An 18,279-nucleotide genomic window follows, 5' to 3' on the forward strand; every position below is an offset into this window, starting at 1 on the left:
AACACCTCCCGGGAATGTGACTGCACCACCTCCGTGGGCAGTCTGTTCCGATGTTTAACCACGCTTTCTGTTAAGAAATCCTTCCTGATGTCCAACCTTAACCTTCCCTTGAGGAGCTTGAGGCCATGTCCTCTTGTCCTGTCGCTTGTTGCATGGGAGAAGAGACAGATACCTAGCTGGCTACTACCTCCTCTCAGGTAGTTGTAGAGAGCCATAAAGCCCCCTGAGCCTCCTTTTCTCCAGATTAAACAACCCGAGCTCCCTCAGCTGCTCCTCCTAGGTCTTGTGCTCCAGACCCTTCACTAGCTCAGTTGCCCTTCTCTGGATTTGCTCCAGCCCCTCCTGAATTGAGGCGCCTAGAACTGGACACAGGACTTGAGGTACAGCCTCACCACTGGGAAGAATCACTTGCTTAGTCCTGCTGGTCACACTATTCCTGATACAGACCACGATGCTGTTGGCCTTGGCCACCTGGGCACACTGCTGCCTCATGTTCAGGAGAATGGAGGTGAATTTAGATGTACTGCTGCCTTTGTGTTATGGAAGTCTGAGCTACACTCCTGCCACAGCTCTTGAGTCTCTCCTAGCTCTCCAATGAGAGGAAGACCAGGGGGTGGTTTTGCTTGAACTATATGGCTGCCCTATTTGGATGGGCTCTGGGATGACTCTCATGTCAAGGAGTTTCAGGCCTTCTGTGGGATGTGTGGAAGGGGCTTGTTTTCAAATGACCACATTTGTATGGATCCTGAGGTCCCTGCATGTTCCCATGGTGGTTTGTGTATTTCAGCATGTGAAGATTTGAAACAGCATGTTGCCAGGATGTAACTCTTGTAACTAGTCTGTCCAGTTTTAACCTTTCCATTTTTGTTTTAATATCACTTGCCTTTGTCAGGCCTTGGGCAGCTTGTAGGCTGCTGAGAGGTCACTTTTCCCATCATCTTTCTTAGCATGCCTCACCTCTTGGCTTCTTACACCTGCCTTTCATGGAAGGTAGCCTAGAGGTGCCCGCTTAGAGCCTGCCTAGTCTGCTGAGACTTCAGATACCAACAAACAGTTCATCTTAGATAGTAATTCTGCATCTTTGTAAAGAGAGTACTTCAGCTGAACTGTACTCGATGGGAAAGGTCATTCATGGGGTTTGTCCAAGTGCTTGTTTGCATTCTGTCACTTCAGCAGGCGAAAACTAACAGAGTAAATTAAAATCACTTGGGGGTCATGTGCATTGATGGAAATTAATGCCATTCAGTTCCATCAGTGGTCAACAGCGCTCATCCGAGGTCTTTTGTACATTTTCTGAGCTTATAGCTAAAATGTGGTGTAAAATGTAAACTGTCACATAAATGTAAAATTTATTGTAAAATATAGTTTGCTCTTCCTGTCACAGTAGGTCTTCCACCTCCATCCTCTTGTGTGCACTTGCTTCTTGTTACAGTCTAGTTTGCAAATCTCTTTATGTGGCAGATCTATGCACTTAACTCCGGGACTTTCCAAAGAAGTGGGAATGAAGGCAGGGCTTCTGTCCAGGCTCTTGTGCTTTATGCCAAGCGATGAAAACAAGGCCATCACGGTTATTCAGAGAGCAAATTGAGTAAGAATGCTTGCCGGAAGAGATCTCTTCCTCTCTTGCTGCTTTATGCTATATAATGATTTCTAGAAGCAGGGTAATCTTTAACTTGTCTAAAATCTTAAACATAAGAGCCAAACAAAATATTTACTGCCATCCAGTCTGGGAATATCATCCTTATGAGGAGAATGAACATTGCTATGCACAGTGATGTAATGATGTCACATTTTTATGAGGGTTGGGGTGTTTTTTCCTTTATAAAGTGACTTTTGTCCAAGTGGAAGGAGTTTGTCTGCAACAACATAATAGGAGAGTTTATTCAATGTCTTAAAATAAATGCAATTTCTTCTGCTGGCCTCTTGTGATTGAGAAGGCTAAAGGGGTGGCTTTCTTCATGTCATGGAAACCAACAGTTGATAAGCACAGTGCTGGCTTATCATGGTAAAGATATGTAGACAAAGGGTTACTGGCTGTCCAAGAGTTTCTCCGTGTTGTGGGACTTTTGAAGCAGATACTTCAGCAGCAGTGTGGCTTTTGGTCAGACAGGAAGAGGCCAGCAATATGGTGGTAGTTCAAATACAGTAAGTACTCCACTTGCCTCACCTTTAAAGACATGCTGTCTCCAAAGGAATTTATGTGACACATAATTTAATGCAAACAAGGAAGATAATTGCTTTCTTAAAAACCTGTACTCTCTGGATTGAGTGATTTGTGTCCTCTCCTGAGATGTGGTTTTTTTTTTTTTTTTTGGTTGGTTGGTTGTTTTTTTTTGTCTTGTATTTTCTACAACTGTTAGCAGTGCAGACCACTGAGTCCCAAGGAGACAAACAAAGCATGTGCCAGTTTGAGCTGAAGCCCATAATCTCTTTCCAAATTTGGAAATTTGACATATTTCTGATTTCTTGCAGATAATTTTTGAATGTGTTTATTTCATCAAGCCCTTGTGTTCAAGGGCGAAGAAATATAGCTTTGAATATTATGTTCATGTACACAAGAGAGAAAAAAAAATTATTTTCTTTCTGTAAGCCGGTTCAACCATGGTCTGTGATTTGTCAGCACTGTGGAGGGTCATCCAGTTTAGATAGAACTGGACACTTCCAAGGAACAGAACAGGATGTCACTGGCCATTGAAGAATTAGTCCTTTTCCTTTTTAATAAAAATTAAACCTGTGCTCCCAAGTGTGAGTCTGCTCAGAAGCAAAGAAGTATCATATTTTAGATTAGAAATTTATGTCCCAATTGCTTATAGCCTCCAGAGATTTTATGGAACTGTTCGCAAAGAAATTGTATTCTCTTGTTTTAGATGCTTTGGGATTACACATTGTAGACGTTCTGTAAGGCTCTGTTTTCTTTTCATACTAATTTGTGTTCTGTCCTTGCCTGAAAATGGACTATGTTTTGCCATTTTTCTTTTAATGTCTTACTATTTTCTGCTTCCAGCTACGAAGAAACTTTTCTCGTCCTTTGGGCCTTTTCTGGTCTGCTGGATGCTAATGGATGACATGTATATCTGCTCCAGAGCCTTGCCCATGCAAATAGCTTGTGAAGGCTGAGTCTGTTCCAACCAAACATGATTAAAAGTCATAGGAATAGAGATGGAAAAAGCTATTAGGTCAAGTAGTTCCCACACGCACCCCCTGAATCAGTACAGGTTTGTTTCCAATGATACATTTTTGGTGCTTTCCAGAAGGGGTCAGTGCAGGTCAGCGCTCGCTTTGAATCCAACAGCCCTTCCCCCTTCTTGAAAAATTAGGAAACCTGAATCTGGTGACAAGTAGGCTGCAAAACGTCTAGAATTTATGTTATAGCCTGTAATTTGATGTTGGGTGATCAAAAGCAGAAGAAATGTGTTCAAGTTCAACAACTTATCATCCAAGATTTTAAATGAGGAAAATTACTGAGCTCTTCAGAATTACTTGTTAGGTATGTATGTATATTAGATGTTACAGATCCTGAGAACTGTTCTGGGGATGCTTAGTGGTAGTGAGAGTGACACGGATTCACAGGTTTGTCCTGTTGGATTGTCCATACTTAGAAAGCACATATTGCAATAATATTTTGTAGTTACATAAACAAAAGTCTGGATAATTGAAATGAAATTTCTGATCATAAAAGACCAAAAAAAGTAACAAAACCGCTCTTAAGTCTAAATAAGGGAAGAGAATAACAATCACGTTTCACCGAAAATACAGTTCATCCTACCCAACCACTGACATACAGGAACTTCCCTGAAGATTGTCCAGTGTCACGAGTCTGTTAGGGCGCAGAGGCTCCTGCAGGGTTCATTGCACGCATGTGAACCGAGTGTCCTGGTCGAGAGTGGTCACATCTCATCAACAGGAAAGCCTGGCCCCTTCCACACAACAACAGTGTACCCCAAATGCCTGTGTCCATGAAGAAGTGGCAGCTAGCTTCTGAAATAGATCTTAGAGGATGGAGAGAATGGTATTGAGAGAAAAATTAATAATTGGAAGTGGGGAGGGGGATGAAAAGGTGGCTGGAGATGGTAAGAAGGAAATGCTGCAAAGAGAGCAGAGAGAGATGGCACTCTGGTAGAGGAATGACCGACTCACTTGAATATAACTTGTTTATATTTTTAAGGTTTTCTTATTTTCCCAGTGGATATGGCTATTTTTCAAAGTAAAATAACCAAGTAATAATTTCATTACGTTTCCTTCCAAGATTTCAAGCTAAGTGTAAACAAGAAAAATCCAGTGGGAAAATTAATCCAACTTCCTTTTTCAAGAGCGCTTCAGTTCTGTTTCTCCCCTCACCACTCTCCTTATGTATTTTCATTGCTACTGTTCTTATACCCAGTATCTGTGGCTTTGTTGACATCAGCTGCAATACCTCAGTGATGGCATTTATCAGCGAGAGAAGCCTTTAGGATCACTGAAAAGCACTTCTGATACAGAAATGATAAGTTCTGGGATTTTCAGTTTTTAAAAAATACTAATGACTTTTGGTGCTTTGGGAATGTTCCATATGGGCAAGTCAAAGTGATGGAAAACAACTGAAGAACTTGCATTGGATTTGATCTCTGGCAGTTAATGTTTGGGCTGCATGGGAGAATCATAAGGAACAAAAATTCTGTAACAACACCATGGCAATCAGACAGGCAGACTTCCAAAGCTTTAATTTTTCCAGATGTTAAGTGCCTTGATTTTCCAGCTCAGGTGAAGGAGAGACTTCAGAAAAACAGACAATAAAAACCATTGGATTTGTAAGGGTTGGTTGGCATAAAGACCATTGCATCGCTGAGTGTTCAGATACCAGTGTGCTGAAACACAAGCAGTGCTGATATGCATTAAATGAAGTCAGAGGCTTTATCTGGGACATAAATCAGGATATGTTTTATAAGTTTTAAAATACATTTGTATGTTTTTACAATAAGAATGCTGCATCTTCAGATGCTTCCAGGCTGCATTTTAACAAATGCCGAGTTTGCCTTCAATAACAGACATGCTTGTAAAAATGGCGGGGATGAGCAGGAGACTCAGAGTCCGCTGGTTCATTCACATTAGGAGAGCCCTGGGGTGATCTTTCACTGGGGAGCCACGGAAGCCTGAAGCCAGCTGTCTGCATCACTGTTCTGTGCTGTTGGCTGCAGAGCGTAGAGCCTTGACTCAGTTTCTCTTTTGTTGTCACCAAAGCTTGAAATTTATTAGAGAGGCCTTGGGACAACGTAGACAAAACCAGTCATGTTCAGTCCTTCCTTCTGCCAAACTGATGTATCGCTGTAGAAACTGCTTTATTGAGTATTTAGCGTGGACATCTGTAAGCTTCATATCCCTGTCTCTGAGTGCAGGAGGATCCACAAGCTCAGCTATCAATCACTACAGTCAAGAGTTATATGAGACTGGCTGAGTGCAAAGCAGGCTCTACAGCCCCTTCCAGCCAGAGATCAAACACCTAGACTTTTAGTGAAGTGGTATTTTTTAACCAGGCATAGAGTCAAGGCTGAAATAGTTTGCAGGAGAAAGTGCCAGCTGGGTTTATACTTCGTGAAAAGAGTAGAGGCTCTGTTATAATGACAAACTTTGCAATCCTCTTCTTGCTCATCTTCCCATTTTTCACTCCATGAGATTGGAGTGGGGGAAGCCCATGCTGTGCTCTGATGTTGGACCATGATGGGACGTGATGGGGAGATCTCCAGCAGGGTTTTACTCTTATGGCTCCTCCAGCCAGATGGCTTCAATCTACTGACCAATTCTCTGTGCTTTGTGTGAGGTCTGCATGCAATTTAAATGGAGCCTGTTCTCAGCTAGTTTTGCCTTTTCTTTGCCCCCCTCCCCCACATGCACATATATTCCCATCTGACCCTTTTCATGCTTCCCCCTTTCTTTAGCCTTTCGGGGAAATTGTGCTGGCACCATACAACAAATATATCAGCTGGATTCACCTCAAAGTCCTTCAGTTTTGGAGGCTTTCAGTCATCTAACTCCTCCGAGTATTTCTGAGAAGAGCGCTCCCTTAGCCAACTGTACTGTTGATGTGGTTCTCAGAGTGGTATTTCTTTGTGATGCTGCTGTTTTCCAGCTGTTTAATAGTTTAGAACATGGCATTTCATGTACACACCTATGTGTGCCACCACCGTCAGTCCCAGCAGATTTTTCTAATACACAAAGCACTGTTATCTGAACTTCTAATTATCTTTGCATTCTGCAAATCTGGAAAATATGCATTTGCTCTCTAGGTTATTTTTTTTAAATTTTCCAATATTGTTCAGCGTGAAAAACCTCAAATATCATGACAAATAAAAGCAGGGAATGCCCTTCTCACTGCATTTTTATCACTTAGCACTAAAATTGCACTGAGTAGTAGACAATAGGAGACAGTCTTATTAGGCAGTCTTATTAGGCAGTCTTGTAAAGAGAAGACAGTAGAAAACAATAGAAGAGTGATAACCATACAAGACAGTAGGACCTCTCTGTTTTGTTTAAGTCGTCATCAAGCTTGCTTCCTGGACTGGCGTGTGGGAAAAAAGATCAGGTGGGCTGGAGTGATGATTGTTGGTCTGTTAAAATCAGTTTTACTTCATCCCTAACTGTCTGTGCTTTCTGCTTTGCAGTCTTTTGTGCTACATTTTTAGTGAATTCTTTACTTTTATTAATCATCGACCTGGAAGAGGCTTGGAGGCTTCTGGAAAGCTATAGTGTTGTCCTCCTTGCCATCAGGTGAAAACACAATATACTTTTGCGTTTCCCTATGGCTTCCTCTATCAGTCGTAGCTGGCTGGATGCCTTATCTGTTTAGAGACAGATAAAGGAAAAAAGAATTTCCCTTGGGGAAAGAAGAACATGGTAGTATTTTTTTTATACTTTCCAAATCTCCTGGTACATTGGACTATAGGATCTACATGGGTCATGTTGTGCAGCTCGAAGAGCTGTTTCACTGATGAGGATTTCCAAAGTGTATTGCAGTGTGGTGCTTTTTGTAATTTAATTTCTGTCAGTTCTTTCCGGGAAAGGCATTCTGTGTCTGTTTGTGTGAGTGACAATGACAACCAATTCCCATTTTGATATCCGAGACATGAAAATAAAATCCCTTCTTGAGCCCAAAGACACTTATTTCTGATACCCTGCAGATCTAGTATATAAACAAGAAGGACTCTGCTTTTGTATGTGTCCCCCCCAAAAACCCAGCAAAACAAAACTGTTAACTGTAATCTCACTGAGTGAATCGGAGAAGAACATGAGCTTGGCATGCAATAAGAAAGCTGAGGCAGTACTCAGCAAAGATGAAAGTGATATTGATGACCATAGTTTAATTGGGTTTTCATAAAACATGCTGTTCTTCACAATTTGGCTAATGCTTGATAGTTTCTTTTTATGAGTCTGGCAAGACAATGAAACTTCAAACCATTTGCTTTGCAACTGGAAAAATGAACCAGAGAGATATTCAGAAGAGCACTAGGACTCTTTGTCTCTTGTATTAACGAAAAGCACTTCAGCAGCAAGGGAACGAGAACCTCCTGCAAACATACAAGCACAGTTTAGCAGTAAATCAGCTCAGCTGCAGTCCTCACCACATGATATTCTGTAGTTGCCACTGGGGAGAATTCTGCTCATCTCCAGACAAGATTGTGACTTGAGTTAATATTTATTTCCGTTTTTACAGATGTGCTGTCCAGTGATGGATGGGGTGTGTTAACCTTCTACTTTTTCACACCTGGTCCACACCTATTTAGGATCTCATTCCCTGTCCTACTGGGCAGCAGCTCTTGAACTTTGTTGGATCCTGGATCTTGGGCCAACTGAGGGTGGTGAAAAGCTTTGAAACTCTTGGCCAAAGGGCTTTTTGTTTTTAAAGTCAGAGAGGTTGGTAGGTTTTGTTTTGTTCTTGAATGAATATTCATTCTCATGACAGAAACATTTCACAATAAGCTGTTTTCATTTGACAGCTCTTTGGCAGTACATGTGTGAAATAAATTGGTTTTTTTGTAGTCCAGTTCCTAGTGGTCGAGAATATCCCTGTCTCGAAAAGGCTTTGGACTTTTGTTGCACTCATTGACAGTTTAATCAAAAAAGTTGTGGACTAAGTATTCCTTAGAGTCTAAACTCTCTAGGGAACGTAGAAGTCCATCCCCCAGCACACTGTGAAGAATCTTGTCTTGCCTGTGCAGCTCTTTTTGAGTAAGAATGGGACTTTGGACTCCAGGGCTGTGGATTCAATAGCATGAAATTCAATACCAAAATTTTAAAACAAAAAACAAATGGTATTGTTTTGAATCCTTTTATAGCATGTTTTTTTCATTTGCACTGCGGGAGCTTTAAATATTAGTATGCGAGCACTAGCCAAATTTAGGTTGATCGAGACTAGAGGAGAGTTCAGAGAGACCCAGCTAAACTTACTGAGGAGGAGGCTTCATGGCAAATGAAGTTCCTTGTAGAGTGCCAGAAGACAAAGCATGATCTGGGAGAAAACTAATTTGCTCAGATGTCTTGAATTGCTCTAACTTAATTCTTCTAGTTTAGGAAAAGATCTGAGCAGCACTACTCAGTGCATTTGTAGTATTACTGTCTACTTGACTGGGCAGTGTGTGAATGGCAAGTATGTGGAGAGTCACTGTAGTTATTAATAACATAACTGAAAGCCAGAATAAACATGATGTTTCAGGCTTTTAAACTAATGTCAGTTCAAATTTGGATGGTGGACAGGCTACTAAGTGGATTTTAAAACCTCCTCTGTCTAGTCTGGTAGCTTTTTCAGGAGGTAAAATACTGAACTGTGGAGACCTTGGGACTGCTGCAACAGAGCGACTCACATATTCCACATGTGCTGGTTTCTGTCTGTATGGACTAAAGAAGGTGGTGAATTGAGTCTGAGGTACATAGAAGAAGCTGTACTGTGAATGAGGGATAAGAACAATTGGGATGTCATAAGCAAAGGCCAAGGTGTGCAGCAGAGATGGGTTGTGGGATCACAGAGCTGAGTGGTGTTCAATTTGTGAGCAGACCAGCATGTCACTGTTGCATTGGGGGCTATCGATCAAGGCTCAAAGACAACTCCTGGGCAATATGTTGTGGTCCCAGAGCAGAAATAGTAGGGGAGCTGCAGGTCAGCAGAGATTGTTGTGGTGACACCAGGGAAGAATAGAGAAAGAAAGGGAGTTGCCAGTCAGGAATGAGGGATGCTGGCAGAGCTCAGTATTTGGAGTAACTGGTTAGTGCTAAGTGCTTTCTCCTTCCTTGGATGCCATTATATGTCAGTTTTTCCTCACTGGGTTTCTTTTTTTTTTTTTTTTCCATTTTCCTTTAAGAATCTGAATCCCCCTGAGCAGCAGGTGATCCTGACTATAATGTAGAGGAATAAGCTTGGGAAAGTTTTATCAAAAGAAAGTGGGTTATAAAAACAACTCTCTCTGCACGGCTTGAACCTGTCAGCATGACGCTGCCGACGATGCAGCTGGAGGGGAATGCGACAGGCTCCACAGCCCTGAGACAGAGCAGCCCACACAGCCTGCTAATGTTATGGGCCTGGCGTGGATTTGGGGAAGGTGTGCCTGCTTTGTCAGGTGGGCCATGTATGGAAGTCAGATGCTAAAGTAGCCGTAAACCTATAATCAAAGTAATAATTTTGAATCTCAGTTCTGCCAAGAGCTTGAGAGGGGTAAGGAAAGTGCCTGAAAGTCCTGCTGGACTCATCTCCAATGTACAGGGTGCTTTTGAGTGTCTGCTTTGGGACTTATCTTTTGGCCCTTCACAAGATGAAAGGACTCTTTGCAAGGATAGTCCTCTCTGCACGTGGCTGCAGCATGAAGTTGTGCTGGTGTCCGGGTGTGGGGCAGTCAAATAAAGCTAGAAAGAAAGTGGCCAATGGCTGGGGAAGTTTGTGTGAAGTGGCATGGGATGCTGGTCTGCCCAAGATGTCTTGCTGCTCGGCTCAGTGTCAGTAGCCCTAGAGCAGGGGTTGCTGGAAACATTTCCATCCAGACAAATTGACTCTGTTTGTTCCTGTTGGCTTTGTTCCTTTCTCTTTTGTGTTCCAGAAAGGGAGAATTTACCCTCTGAAAATGCAGGGCTTACATGCAATTTTCCCGGAGCTCAGTTAGTCAGCCAAATCAGCAGGAGCTTTTTGGAAATGACAGGAGCCAGCTGAGGTCAGTTTTGATCTGGTAAGAACTTTACTAAACCAGTATTGGTTGGGAGTCACTTTCATTAGACCAAGTCAGTAGGAACTGCAGAGAGCTGGCTGAAAAGGTGTAATTCCTGGTGAGGAGTTCTTGGATGAAAATAACTTCCTAGATGAAGGAGTCAGGGCTATGCTGAATTATTTGCTGCTAGAAGAGTCTTTGTTCTCAACCAGCTGAACTAGACTAGTCTCTTTAAGTTTTTTTCCAGCTTTCCTTATTGTATACTAAGACTCTTTCCAAACAGACATCAATGGACCTATAGCTTTTGCGTAAGGAGTATCACAAGTTATTATGCCTTTTGTGGGTGCCCAGAGGCCAGGCTGGAACCTTCTCTGCTCACAGCTGCTGTCTTGATTCCACTGTGTGGTCTTCAGTCCAGTTGTATGGAGGCTTCTCTTGATCTTCAGAAATACTGCAGGAAACTATTTTCTCTCACTGTCCTCAGAGCTGTCTATTTGGAGAAGAGGTGTCATATCATAGCATGACACACGAATGTATGTAGTGCTATCGTCTGGCATATTTGGCATGCCATGTCTCTAGCTGTGCAGTAGCGTATGTGAGCATGTCCTTGTGTCTATCAGTTGAGGTAGCTCACCCTATCTCCCAGGATGATTTTGCATTCTGTTTTCTGGGTTGTTACATCCTGATGATGGCATAAATTTTCTCAGAGTGCTTCCAGGCTGTCCTGCTTCTCATGTGTCATCTGATCCATGTTCTTAAGAGACTAGCTGGAGATGCAGATCTCAGCTCAATTCTCTGCTTTGCCACAGACTTTCTGTGTGACCTTGACAAGTCATGAGGTGATTTTTCAAACACGTTTTTCTTGTGAGCAATTAAGGGCGCATTTTTAGAAGCAGAAGTCAAACTCCAAGAGAATAGCAAGAATGAGCTTTTGTGTGCTGGCCATCATGAAGTACAGAGTATCTACTTATGATCTGTGTGTTTTTATTTGAGAAATAATAGCTTAATTACCATATGATAGGAGCATAGCTACATTGGCAGAGACACCTAGGGGGAATATGGTCTGCATATCTAGAAGCCTTACTGCTGGACTGGGCATTGTTTACTGCCTCCTTTTCCCAGCCTAGGGCCATTTCCTTGTTTACTGAGTGATAAAAATGAGGACACTATAGAGTGCATCACTTTGGAGACATCTGCATGAGGGGTTTTGCTGGCACAGTTACATCAGCAGTCCTCTTTGGCCGGATGAGCTTTGCAGTGTGGGACAAGCCTTAGTCTTTGAGTTCCTCAGGGACTTAACTGGCTATGGTGTATAATTGTGCCTCTCTTCCCTATAGGTCTGTATGAAGATGGAACACATTAAAATTAAGAGTTGCACAAGTTGTAGCTGAACGGACCATCAAAAACGGACTATCAAAAACTTTGATAGGTACAGTATCATTCAACTAAGATTTCATAAGATATTCAGTTCATAAAATGACTTGAAACATGTGCACTTAATAAGTGGATGTGCAAACATGCAGAAGGTAGAGAGATGGATCCGTTCAACGTTTCTCTAATTCTAAATGTCCTTTGCAATGCTACTAAAGACACTTGTGTTTATATCCAAGGAAGAAAAATGTAAAACAGAAGAGCATTAAGGTGATCTGTTTACTTTTAGCTACTCACCTGTCTTGCACAGCGTTTTGGTTGTTGGAACTCAGTTTTGTCTCTCAGAGTAAAGTCATTGAATTGCGGATTCTCAAGGGGCAAGTGTGGACAATGGCATTTTCCTGTAAATTTGAGGCCTTTCAGCTAATCTTTATTAGTCTCTGCTATAGGGTTAGTAGTTCTGAGACTTAGTAAGCAATTATGTTTCTTTCAGAACAACATTGTGAAATGGGTCCAACTTTATGCTTGAAAGTTACTGCTGGTGGAAGCTCTGTAACCTGATCCATTCCTCCACAGATAAGACTGTTTTTCCAGTATGGCCTGTAAAAGCAGCTCTTTCTTTTGGCCTGAAAACTGATGGCCCAATTGACGTACCACCTTTGGATTCAGGGAGAGGCTCTGATCCCACTGTTTTCAGAAAAAAAAACCCATTCCTTGTGGCTGCTTCTCTAAAGTCAGCATTTCACATCAGTGCATACTTGGCCTTTATATCTTCAAGGCATCTTTTTTTTTCCCCTTCCAGATACTTGGGAACAGGAGGTTCAGAATGTTTGGTGATGAAAAAGCAGTGTGATGCCAGGGGCTGTATTGCTGGCAGCATAACATAAACACCTTTGACTTATAAGCTGGTGCCAAATGAAGTTCTCAAAAAGCCACGGAAAGGCTACCTGGAAAATCAACAAATGTGTTACATGCAAATGAGCCAGCTTCCTTTTTGTAGTTCTCAAAATGAATCCTTTTCTGCAAGGTGGTTTGGGCATTTTAGGGAGTGGTAAGTGAACCACACCTCTTCTTCCAAATTTTTCTCACTGACCCACTACTGGGCCTTAGTTCTGCCAAGGAAAAGCCTTTTAAAGTTCAGTGTCAACAGTCAAGTGTTGTCTGTTCTCTGAAAGGACAACATGTATCTGAGGGATCTAAAAATATCATTCAATGTTGAGAACTAGAGAATTTATGTACTTTATAGGGACCCAAATTACACAGAGCCAGTAAAATACAAAAATTAATAACTTTGTCCGGTAATTAATTGCTAGTAGCATGTGAGGACAGTTTTCAGGAAAGACTAGTTTTCATTCTTGGTTTCCTGAATTGATATATGTCTATCCACTTACCTGCCTACCTCTACTGGACAAGCACAAGATTATGTTGAAGAATACAGACCCTGAGTTAGATTTTGAGTTAGATTCTTTGCATGTTAGCTATGCCATGCACAGACAGTGGGGGGAGATCATTAGGAAGCCAAATGCAATTTACTTGTCATATGGGACAGTCACAGAGTGAGTTATGGTATGCTATGGGCAGTTTTCTCTTATGCTATTGATGGATAAACTCCATGGACTCTTAATCTATGAAGAATCAGATAATAAAACAGAATTCTGTCAAGAGCTCTGCTCCATTAAGGCATCTCTCCCCCACCAGGAACCACTCCACTGTCCCTTTGCACTCACAGTCCTGACAATAGTTATGCAAAATGGCAGGGATGGAAAAAAGACTGATAAGTGGTATATAGTTTCCAGGCCATTTCTTCCATCCCATCTCACTCCCTCTGTTTTTATAAACGGCAGAGAGGGACTGGACTGTATCATACAAGTCATGTTACTTTTTGTTGTTTTTTTTTAACATTATACACTGAATTGTGGTATAAACTGCAAATGCTCTGTAAAGGGCTTTTTTGCCCTTCAATACAAAGATTTCAGTCTGTGCCCCTTGTACAGCTCTGCCTCTCTCTTCTAATGGGAGGCCTCAGCATGGGGAAACACATCCTAAGAAAGCAGAACAACAGGGCGGGAATTAGTCGGATGCAGAGGAGAGCAGCTCGATACTAACGGCCAAATAGGCTCTGACAGCCTCACACCAACGGGCCGCTCTCCTCTATGGGGAGTTTATGAGGCCTTGGCTTGTGTGGCCACCTCCACTTACGAATGAAAATCAAAACCAGATTGATGTCCCCCTCCCAACAGCAGCTGCCTGATTTTTTGCATAAATCGTGCTCCCCGGCCCCTCTCCAGGGGAGCTCCATAAAATAAATGGATTCATTACATGCGGATTTCCTTTTCCTTCTTCTCTGGAGAAACAAAGAGCCTATTAGACGCAATATGGAAATGCACACATGCATGCACACACGTGCAGACAACATGAAAATGTGCACGTGCACATGCAGCATATAAGCTCCCTCCCATCTCAGTACCCAGACAGTGCCATAAAATACATGGAAAAATCCCTTCTCCTTTACAGCTCTGCCGAACACACAAGCCTGTATTCATTCGCACAGATCTGCAGCTTAAATTCCAAACTAAAAAGGACAGGAAAGCCCAGGGCAAGTTGCTCTTTCTAGAAGGTGGAGGACTGTGAGTGCACTGAGTGGAGGTTATTTCCTTTTGCCAAAGACTCCCCCAGTGCCCAGGAGCTGTGTTTTTACCAAGAGCGTAAGGGCCCCATCCTCCGCAGAGCAGGGTGCACAACAGGCTGTACGCTTGGGACACCATAACCGCAAGAGCTGGGAGGCTGCCAGCTTTCTCTCCAGCTGAAATAGAGGAAGGTGCTTTGTGGCTGAGAAGAGGCTGAGGGATGAAGGTAAGGAAATGGCTGGGTGCCCTTCATTCCTCTCATCTCCAGGTGGCGGCAATACTGGCACAGGAAAGAACTGGAAAACATACCTTCCCCGGAAAGCTCTGCCTGTGTGAAGCAGCCACAGATGCAAATCTCACACACCTGTATACCAGGGTGAGGGGTGCACTGGAAACCCCTTGCTGAGCAGGTTACATGAAGTTAGGAGGTACGATCACCTTCAAAATGATGCCCTAAGACACTGGCCCCGGGACAAGACTGTAGTACGTGGGCACGTTCACATTGTATGCTAAACTTGGGTCAGAGCCCGAGTTTGAGCACTAACTTGCTTCCTATGCAAATTGTGAACGCCCTAACCCTCAGGGCCAACTCCCTACATCTTCAGTCGGAAAGCCTTTGGGGCTCTAAAAGCCCAGCCTCAACAGGGTGCTGTGCTATAGAGCCAAAATTACAGCAGCACTGGGAAACTGGTTGTAACCTTTACCAGCTTCTGGCTACCACCTGACAAGGGAGCCAGGGAGGAAAGGGAGGAGTAAGAGGAAAGCTGTTTTCGCTCCCTGGCACCAAGGGATGCTATGCCCTGAGACAAGGGAGAGAGACTCAGAGCTCAGCTAGAGGGTGGGAGGCAAATATGGTGGTGACATTTGCTGGGACAAAGCTCAGGACCATGCTAAGGATATGCCACTAGTGCCTGAGCTGGACTGAGTTTTGGTGTTCAAGGGAACATCAATCTCCTTTTTTATTCAGAATCCATACTGCTGTGGAGCACTTTTTAGTCTTTTAGCCTTTTTAGGAAGCAGCGGTGTAAATTTAGGAGGGCAAAGCAGCAGGCTGGAGGCAAGAGAGACCCATTCAAAATCAAGGGGTGGGGAGAGCAATGTAGCTGGCAAAAGGACTTCAGATACACAATCCAAGACCTGAATCTCTCAAATCATAAACATCTTACACAGTAGTGTAAGAAGATACTAGTGTTTTTCTCAGGCCTTCAATATTGGGCTTTAAGGTTACAGTCAGGTTCCGTTGCTAGCTTTTCCTGGCAGCTGTGAAGAGTAGGAACTTTCCCTTATATGATGTAAGTTTTCACGTAATTGAGTGAGTCTGGGAGCTGGAGCTTTACAAAAAACGGTGACTCAAATGGGATGTCTGATGAAATCTAGGAAGTCAGCAGCATGGGGGGAGGCAGACCCTCAGAGGAGGGCTTCTGAAGAGCTGCTGAACAGAAGCCTTGCATCTGAGAGAAGCTATCAAGAACTGAGACATGAGGGAGCTCAAAGGAGTTCACATTGCCTTAAATTCAGTATTCTAAGCCCCAAGGTTTCAGACATTTTAAGCTGGACCACAAAAATTTGTGATAACTCCAGAATCATGGGTTTTTGTAAAAGAATAAATACTGCATTTTCTCTCTTTGCCTCTGAGCGTTAGAGTTGCCTTCAAATAGCTTTTTGTAGTTTTTCCCTGCAGTGAAGAAAACATGTTGCATTAGTATCACAATTTTTGGTTTTTCCCACACACAAGAGGACTAGAAACTTGCCTTATGCAGATAACACTTTTCTCACCTAATCATCTGTCATCAGGTTCTGGAGCTTCAAGGAAAAACAGGACCAGTATAATGAGATCCACAACCCGTCACAAACACTGGCAGTGCTACTTCAAATGGCTTCACTTCACTGATGTCAGCAAGGACTTTGTATACACAAATATGGAGATTGCAATCTTGATCCTGGAAACACTGGAACCTTGAAATGGTAAAACTGGGTGAGCCCTAAAATCCATTTATTCCCGGATCCTGTCTCTGATTATCTGATGCTTTCTCTGATGCCTTTGCCAGATGCTTTAGGGGAAGGTGCAAGAACCTTGCAGCAGGCAGATGTAACATAATCTGTTCAACACTTACCATCACTTTCTGGTTCCTATCTATTAGAGATGGGATTGGGACCAGGAATATAAATTTTAGCATCTTTTCCGAAAGCGTTGTTAGTGATCATTGTTATGCTTTTTCGTTTCTTCTCATCCACATCATTGTCCAATCTTTTTAGAAAATTGTTTGCTTAATTCTTGGCTTCTGCAGCTTCTTGTGTTCGGGACAGCTTAATCCAATTACAGATGAGTGAAAGAGATTAGTTACTTTGATGAAGTTTGGACCAGTCACTTCTTCATCTGATTGAATATCTGTTCACCCTTGTGTGTCCAAGGACAGCAGCAAGTCTTTCTCTCTGTGAGTATTTTCATCAGGATGTCTTGTGGTTGCAAGAATAGATGGTGCTAGGGATTTGTGCCAGTGAGTCTCCCATGTACTTCATCTGCTTGCCTTTACAGACCCTGCTTCTCCCCAGTGTTTTTCTCTCCCTACACATGTTACCTGACAGCTGAGTGTTACCTGAGCACTCAGGTTGAACTGAGACGGTGTCTGGTCTGTTTCCTGCTGTGACGTTTTGCATCAACATCTGCTCCTCTTTAGACTATAAGGTCTGTGGCAAGAGTGAGCTTCTGTGTATGTATGTTTGTGTCTGCAACTCATGATTTCCACTGGAACCTGTCTGTTCTGCTGTAGTGCATACAATGATTAGCAATAATTCCTAATTAAACACCTAAATGAACCCTGCTCTGCCGTTCACAGGGTTGAGTTGAGAGCTCTTTCTCTGTGACCTTGGGCCCAGGCTTCGTGGTGGGGCTCATCCCTGCAGCACAACAAGGCCAGTGGCTTGAAAGGAATGCAGCACTCCTGATTCTCCATGGGAAAGCAGAAGGTACACTATTCTCTCTAGAAACAATCCTGTCTCTGGTCTCCCTCCTTTGCCCTTATCTCCAAGGAGATTTGTAGGCAAATAGGATCAAAGGCTCAGAGATGCGAGATAGACTGCCTGAATATTCACTGGCAGGCAGGGATAGGTGGTGCACTTCAAGCAACCCATCCTCAGCTCACAAGTGAGCAAGGAGGAAGGATAGAGGCAGGGGATCAAGCCCTGACCCTTCTCTGACAGTCACTCTTTTTTCTTACACTTGGGAGGCACTTGCTGCAATTTCTGGAACCAATACCTCCCCTCTGAATGGAAAATCCAGCTGGAGATGTGCCTGTGATATCTGACACTTACAATTCACGGTATGTTGGTTGCTTCTGCAAATTGGATTGGGAGCACAAACATCCCCTCATGACTTGCCAGCCACGTGTGGAGTTCAGTAGTCACACTGTGTGTGGGCTCCTTGGAGAGGAGAAAACTTTCCAAGCAGCAATGGACTGCGATGAGGGTGAGAAGTGGGTGCAAGTAGGGGTGATGACTCCCCAGTTTGGATCTGAGCAAAGAGGCAGGTGAGGTTTGATAACTTGCATATTTGCTCAGACGCAGGAGCTGGTGGGGATTTGTAGGTGAGGAGCTGAGCAGCTGGCAAAGGAGATGATCTAATGGAAGGAGGAAGGAAGATTTTGTCTCTGCTTGTGTGTGGCTTTTTTGGCTTATTGTTTTTGGCAGTCTGCCTCCAGGGACTGGAACTGCAGAGTTCAGCCTGGGCTTCCTCCTGGAGAATAGCTTGTGGCTTTGATCAACCACAGCTATGTTCCTCCATCCCTGCCTGCTCCCTGAGCATGGACTTTGGCTATTCAGACAAGTGGCAGCTCGCCACAGGCCCTGCTGCTGTGACAGCCCTGCCAGAGCCAGGACTTGCTCTCCAGGCAAAGAGAAAGATGCTGGTAGGCCAAATTGCCTCTGTTGTGTGATGGGTTTTCAGCTTCAGTATATCAACTCTGCTGCCCAGACCACCCTTCAAGTCCCCATGTAGCAGGAAAGGGCCAAAGGAGCCTTGGAGACAGCAGTGTCCTGGCTCTCAAGGGAGACCAGGCAGGTTTGTAGGGGAAGGACAGAGATGGAAATGACCAAGGCAGTTGGAGGGATCATGCTGCATCTGC

The 18,279-nt window shown here is 43.4% G+C and overlaps 1 long non-coding RNA gene across 1 annotated transcript; it reads left to right on the top strand.

The window, feature by feature from the left end:
* The first annotated feature begins 328 nt into the window (after nucleotides 1–328).
* Nucleotides 329–16,584, top strand: LOC108493399. The gene is made up of 4 exons (XR_001873458.1): nucleotides 329–380; nucleotides 11,498–11,589; nucleotides 15,953–16,133; nucleotides 16,447–16,584. It is a non-coding gene; the product is annotated as an uncharacterized LOC108493399 (long non-coding RNA).
* Nucleotides 16,585–18,279: the final 1,695 nt, after the last annotated feature.

The sequence above is a fragment of the Lepidothrix coronata genome, unplaced genomic scaffold (assembly GCF_001604755.1).
Source record: "Lepidothrix coronata isolate B3197 unplaced genomic scaffold, Lepidothrix_coronata-1.0 Scaffold16, whole genome shotgun sequence".
NCBI classification, from domain to species: domain Eukaryota; kingdom Metazoa; phylum Chordata; class Aves; order Passeriformes; family Pipridae; genus Lepidothrix; species Lepidothrix coronata.